We start from the raw sequence: 7169 nt of genomic DNA, 5'->3' as shown, positions 1-7169 counted from the left end.
ATAAATCAATCAATCATATTTATACTAGCACCTTAGCAGTTTTGTTCAGATACTACAAAGCTGTTTTAGCATAGTATCCAGATTCACACAAATGGGATCTGTAGTGCGTGGAATGCCATCCATGTTAAGCACTCCAGACACTCCATTCTACATGTCATTCCATTTTTCATTTCATTTATTAGATTCTTATACCACTCTTCATCAAAAGATCTAGGGCATTTTTCATTCCACACCACCAACCAAAATGGTCATTTGTCCATTTAGCATCCTCAATTCTCATTGGGCTGTAGGGGTTCGACTTCATGCTTTTACCATTATTGTTATGTGTGCCGGCGTGGTTGCTCGAGAACAAACAGGCAAGACTCCCCGTTGGTCTTTTCCAGGCTTTGTTATCTGTCCAAAACGTTCACAATGCAGATCGACTCAATTCCATGTCTGCTCACTCGCTAGCAGAATCTGGGAGTGGGCGGTCCTTAAATGTTCCCCAGCAGAGCAGTCTTTTCACCCCCACCCTACGCCTTCCCTCTCTGCGCACAAACCGACTGCGCAAAGAGGGCGTGGGCAGAGGGGGACCTGCCTCCCCCTCACTTTGCTCAGGCTCAGTGTTGTGGGTCTCTCTAGCATCCCCCGAGCCCTGCATCCCTTCCCCACTGGGGGCGGGGCTTCCCTCCTCTCTAGAGGAAGAGCTGCTTCTCACGATCTTCGGAGGCTCCCTGTAACCCAACTGTCCTTCCACCTCTTGCCCCTGAGCTGATGGCAGTTCCCTGACAATTATTTTTGTACTTTTTCAAGGTTTGTGGTTCCTCCAGGTCTTTTCAGCTCTCTCTGTGTGTGCATGGTGCCAGACGAGCTATGTAAGCAACTGCACTCACACCCTGAACATCAGAAATAGAGGGAATGTGAGAACAGAACTTTGAACTCTTGGCTTTGAACAGAACTTCCCAAAAGGGAAGCCTAATCAATGTGGCTTACCAAACACTATTCTAATATAATATTTGTTTGTTTGTTTCAGTGGGTCTTCATAACAGTCCTCAGTGGTTCCAGTCCCTCTTCCAGCCTTATGAGGAACGGCTAAGGGAGCTGGGCATGTTTAGCCTGGAGAAGAGGAGGTTAAGGGGTGATATGATAGCCATGTTCAAATATATAAAAGGATGTCACACAGAGGAGGGAGAAAGGTTGTTTTCTGCTGCTCCAGAGAAGCGGACACGGAGCAATGGATCCAAACTACAAGAAAGAAGATTCCACCTAAACATTAGGAAGAACTTCCTGACAGTAAGAGCTGTTCGACAGTGGAATTTGCTGCCAAGGAGTGTGGTGGAGTCTCCTTCTTTGGAGGTCTTTAAGCAGAGGCTTGACAACCATATGTCAGGAATGCTCTGATGGTGTTTCCTGCTTGGCAGGGGGTTGGACTCGATGGCCCTTGTGGTCTCTTCCAACTCTATGATTCTATGATTCAATGGAGAGCCTTGCCATGAATTAAACAATGGGGGATTTATTATCACAAGTGCAATAAGAGCTTTACATTTGCCACTGGTTCTTATTTTCCTCCACAAAGTTCATTGAGATTTTCTACACAATGCGCTATTTTTGCATTTGGAAATATTTTGCATTTTTACCGGCTCTTCAAGAAACAGCAATTGTACAAGATATATATAAAACCATGCATTAACATTCTGCTTCAAAGTCTGTTCCAGCCGAGTTCATCAGTCTCTTTGCATTGATTTGGAAGAATGTAAGAAGCAGCCCTCCGAAAAGGAAACTAGGGGGGCTGGAAGCTTAATTGGTAGATTAATCAATGGAAACTTTCATTGAGTAATCAATGGGGGGGGCAGCTTAAATAGATGAGGGCAAATTTTTAATCAGGGACAGTGAGAGTTAATGGCATGTTTGTTTGCTTTTAAGCTGTTTTGGTTCTTGTGTTTGCTGACTGGAGCATCTTGGGGTCATAGGTTCAAGCCCCACATTGGGCAAAAAGATTCCTGCATTGCATGGGGTTGAGCTAGATGAGCATTGGAGTCCCTTCCAAATCTACAATTCTATGATTCTGCACAGTGTTGTGCTGAAACCTTGGAATGAAAGCTTTGGCTAAGAGTAGAAGTCATGCAATAAGAGCACAAGTTGTATCAGAAACTGGTTAAACAACAGAAAGTACAGAACAAGAATAAATGGAGAGTGGCATTCAGTGAATGAATTCCATTGGCAGAAGACCTACACAATGACTTTTCCTTGCACAACAGTGCAAGTTTTCAGGAGAATTTCTGGAATAGCATGCAGGGAGAGGAGAGGGGGTTTGTTTCGCCTGGCAAGTCAAAACGCTTGCATTTATGGAGCAATCAGAAGAGTGCAATGTTGAATTCCTCCCAGAGAGTTCTCATGAGGGATTTAAGGAGTGGAGTCACCCAAGTATTGGATCTCGGATTTTTAACTTGTTCATAAATGATCTGGAGTCAGGGGTCAGCAGTGGGATAGCCAAGGCTGCTGTTCAGTGTGGTAAACACAGAGGTTTACAGGAGCTCTAAAAGGAATCATCCATAGGTTGGCAGGAGCTGGGACCGAGCAACGGGAGCTTACCCCGTTGCGGGGATTCGAACCACCAACCTTCTGATCGGCAAGTCCTAGGCTATGTGGTTTAAACCACAGCACCACCCTAAAGGTGTCCCTAAAGGGTTCAGTAGAGGACAAGTAAAATGTTCACAAGGTTGAAACAACTCCCCTATGCGTAAAATTTACAACACGTTGGGATTGGGGTGAGGCATGATAGAGGTATATAAAATTTGGAATATTGTGGGGGAAGTGGAGAGTTTTTCTCCCCTTTTCACAATACTACAACTTGGGGACATTCAAGGAAGCTGAATGTTGGAAGATTATGAACACACAAGACTACGTACTTTTCTACACAGCATATGTCAAATGATAGAATTTGCTCCCACAGGACATAATTGTGCTTCAAGACGCCCAAGACGCCCCAGGAGAATAAAGACACAAGGACACAGAATTTAGGTTAATCTTAATGGGCAAAATTTAGGCCAGAACTTTATTGGTTACAGAATGTGAGCAGTATTGGTTTAGGCATTGGTATCAACAGACTATATCTGGACGCGGAAACATGGCACACGCCACGGGGGTGTGGAGCTCCTGAGGGCGGCCGGCATTGCTCATGCTGCCTGACCAGATTCCGAGCCGCCGGGACCACCACCGTCGTGTGGGTCAACCTTTGAAAACCTCGTCCTAACAACAAGGGGACACCGTAAAGGGATGGTATATGCAAGGGATGGTGTATACAATATACAAAATACTACTCCAAAATCCCACAAACTCCCTAGACACAATCAAAAAACAATGGGAGGATAACATAGGCTGCGAGATTAATGCCACTCAATGGACCAGAATGTGGTCTAAATCCCCCTTTAAATCCATATCAACAAAAAGAAAAGAACTCACTCTGAAAATCACCTACAGGTGGTACCTAACACCAAGAAAACTAGCCCCTCCCCGGGCTTCAGACGAGATCCACACCCCCGGATTCCTTTAATGGAATACCCATAAGCATGGAGGTGATGGCCGCACCTCCCCTCCCCCCCACATCCTATTCCAATGCCTAACCACCACTGGAGCCCAAAGCTCACCGCCAATACCCTCACACCTGCAATCAACCTTTTATGCTTTTGATAATATCGGCCAAACATCATTTCGCTTGTTTGGCTTTGATGGAGTTTTAGACAAATTCATGGGGAACAAAACTATCAAAGGTTACAAGCTATGATGGTTGCGTGCTCCCACCAGGGTCAGAGATGGTATGTCTCTCAAAACCCATTGCTGGGGAACACGAGCTGGAAATAATTCCATTGAATTTATGCCCCATGGTGAGAATTGGATCCAGTTACCACTTAAAAAGGTTAATGTTTTTCCTCCCCTATACAACTTTTTCAACTCCACTAAATTATGACCTGCATTGCCCTTGTCGTTATAGTCTGGATCCCAGAAAGGCACTCCTGACATAAGGAGGGGGGGTTAGCGGGCTCACGCTCCCACCAGCACCCGCGCGGGCTGTCTGCAGCCCTGCACGACAAGGGAAATCCTCGGGCCACGTCACACACTGAGCTAGCCAATTGGCTGCCTGCAGGGGCGGGGCTAGGGTCATTTTAAGGACAGTGCGGCCCAAGACCGCCCCTTTCCGTCATCGTTCCAGCTGCGGTTTCCCACCCACCCACCCTTTAGGTTTTCCCTCGGACTTTGCTATGGACCTCAGTTGGTCGCCACAAGAGGCCTGGTAGGAGTTTTTCCACTTGGCTAATTGGCATTGTTTTGAAAGCCATTTGGTTTTTTCGCCTGCCTCGTAGCAAAACATCACAACGCCTTTGGTTTGGGCAGTTAGGCATTGGTAAGGGTATTGTTATAGAAATGAGATGGGGGGGAGGAGTGCCATCACCTCCCCCAAAATGCTTAGGGGTAGTCCGATAAAGGATTCCGGGGGGCGTTGCCTCATCCGAAACCTATGGAGGCTTAGGGCCTAAAGCACGCTCCCGAGCGGTGACCCCTTGGGGAGCACCTAGGGATGTGCATCTCAGGGGCTCCCCCTGTTGGAGTTAACCCTTTCCAGTTCTATGCCGGATAGTCTGATAGGACCAATGCCTAAAGCCAATACCGCTCTTACCTGTAACCAATAAAGTTGTGGCCATTTTTCACCCATTTAACCTAAAATTCTGGTGTCCTCTGTCTTCATTTATTCCAACTGGGTGGGGTGGGAATTGCCACACAACAGGGTGGCAACAAGAAGAGGCATTTTGTCTCAGTCAGGACTATTTTTTTAAAAGCTGTTTGAGTTTCATGGGGTTACCAGAGCAGAGCATGAAAAAGAAAATCGCAAAGAGGACAGGTCTTGGAAGTTCTTGTGAAGTAAATCATAACCTCAATTAAATTTTTGATTTTAAACAGGACCTATAATGGGTTTGTGCTGATTTGTAAATTTATCTCAGTGCAATTGGTTAATTAAACAGTTAATTGATTTAAAGGGAAGTTTCAAGGGATGAATCAACAAACAATTATGTTTAGTTGATTAACTGCCCTAGACAAAAGCAATGCTTGTTTAGAAACCAGGATGAAGTCAACATTCATTAAAATAGGCCAAAATACTGGTTGAACAGAATCACCATCACATGATGTCATATAGCAGTTGGCTTTCATTTTGTATAATTCCTATATTAAGAGCTGCACAGTTGTCATGGCGCAGAGTGGAAATCCAGTTCTACTTGCACTGCAACACAGAGGTGCATTAGCCTCCGTTTTAGCGAAGTCATTTTTGCAGTCTTAGTCATTCCAAAGGGCAGCATCTGTCTCTTAATCTCCAGAGAAGGGGGAGCCACTTACGTAGAGTCAAGATCATTCTGGGTTGGAGCCAGGAAGATACATTTCCAGCACTTCATGTGTTGACCATATGCTACATCTCTGCGCAGCTGGTGGGGGGAAGGCACTCAGCTGCTATTTAGTTCACAACCTGCGAGGGAGGAAATGAAAGCTGAATGGCAGAGAGATATGCACAGTGCACATATGTTCACACATTGCAGCAAGGGATACAATACCCTGTGGATAAAGTAAAATATAGTCACTTCCCCCTCGCCTACTGCCAATATAGGATGGTAACTCAGGTAAGCGATGAATGACTTTTACAGAGAAAAATCCATAGGATCTAACCATGCATTTCCACCATGCAGAGGCCAATGGTTGCAGATGTTGGAAGCTTCAATCCAGAACATTTGAAGGTAGATGTGAAGAAGGTAGATGTGGGGATTGCATAAGCAAACAAGGGTTTCGGGTTACAGTCCTCTACAATCCTAGGATAAGTATCCAGTAGCACTTACATCTGAGTCTACAAGCATAGGATTGTGCTGCTAATAATGAAATGGAAGTATTCTGATAACAAGCAATACTAAGTCAGGCTTCCTCAACCTCGGCCCTCCAGATGTTTTGAGACTACAATTCCCATCGTCCCTGACCACTGGTCCTGCTAGCTAGGGATCATGGAAGTTGTAGGCCAAAAACATCTGTCATAGATTTAAGAAATATGATTTATTCACATATTTACACCTGAGTTTAGATAGAGGGAGTCCATATTTTACAACGTGGTCAACTTAAGAGGGGCTTGTTCCCTACAGCAGTGCAGCACTCCCAGCCAGCTTTCAGCCAGCCTGCCCAAGATGGATCTCAGTCTTTGTTCTCCTTTCTTCTCCCCAGCAAACCTTGCTCAAGACACTCTTTTCCAGTCACCTTGCACCCTGTTACCTTAGCAACCTTCTGTCTGCCCAAGCCCAAGATGCCGCTTAGATTGGTCATCAAGGCCCGTTGTCATGTTAACACCTCTATCCCAGGTGACACACTAGCTTGGAAAGGAAGCTTTAGCCTGTATTTTCCCACAGGACTGATATCTTCCCTTCAATACTCCAAATAATCAAAACTCTACCATTTATTAATTTCTAGGGTTTAGGGGTATCCCCCCACCAAACAACTTGGATAACTATAGCCTTAATAACTTGGTTCTGTTCTAGAGTCTACAAGAATTCCAGCACAAAACACTGGACCCTCCAAGTGTCCCTATTTTCCAGGGACATCTCAGATTTAGAGAAGCCATCCCAGTTTCTGATTCGATCCCAGAATGTCCCACTTTTCCTTAGGATGTCCCTATTTTCATTGGAGAAATGTTGGAGGGTATGGAGTTATCCAACCCTATCTTAAAGCAGCCTTGTTTTTTTAATGTGTAATGTTTTGTTGTGTTATTATATATGTTGGAAGCTGTCCAGAGTGACTGGGGCAGCCCAGTAAGATGTGTGGGGTATGAAACAGTAAAATTATCATTATGGAATGGGACGTCCCTATGTTCATTGGAGAAATGTTGGGGCATATGAAACACTTATTTCTGGACTATCTGAATATGTTTAGGGAGGTTCACACACATGTTGCTTCACATGAGTTGCACAAGTTCAGATAACTGAACTTTAGCATGAGCAAAGTAAAGGATCCCTTTCTGCATTATCTACAGCATTACCAAAGCTGCTTGCCTTCAAAAGCCTGGAACAAGGATGGGGCAAATTAAGCAGGTCATTCCCATGCTATAGTTGCCATCTTTCCTGACAGCTTGGCAATTCAGTGACGGCAAGTTCAAGTTGTGTGCCTGG

General features: G+C 45.0%; 1 long non-coding RNA gene across 1 annotated transcript; it reads right to left on the bottom strand.

Annotated features, from left to right (window-relative positions):
• Window positions 1-2995: 2995 nt before the first annotated feature.
• On the bottom strand, window positions 2996-6528 carry LOC310681756. The gene is made up of 2 exons (XR_014513588.1): window positions 5368-6528; window positions 2996-3228 (listed from the first exon to the last, which is right to left on the bottom strand). It is a non-coding gene; the product is annotated as an uncharacterized lncRNA (long non-coding RNA).
• Window positions 6529-7169: the final 641 nt, after the last annotated feature.

This window comes from Podarcis tiliguerta (assembly GCF_965153285.1).
Source record: "Podarcis tiliguerta genome assembly, chromosome: 7".
Classification (NCBI taxonomy): domain Eukaryota; kingdom Metazoa; phylum Chordata; class Lepidosauria; order Squamata; family Lacertidae; genus Podarcis; species Podarcis tiliguerta.
This window is presented reverse-complemented; position numbering and strand designations above follow the sequence as displayed.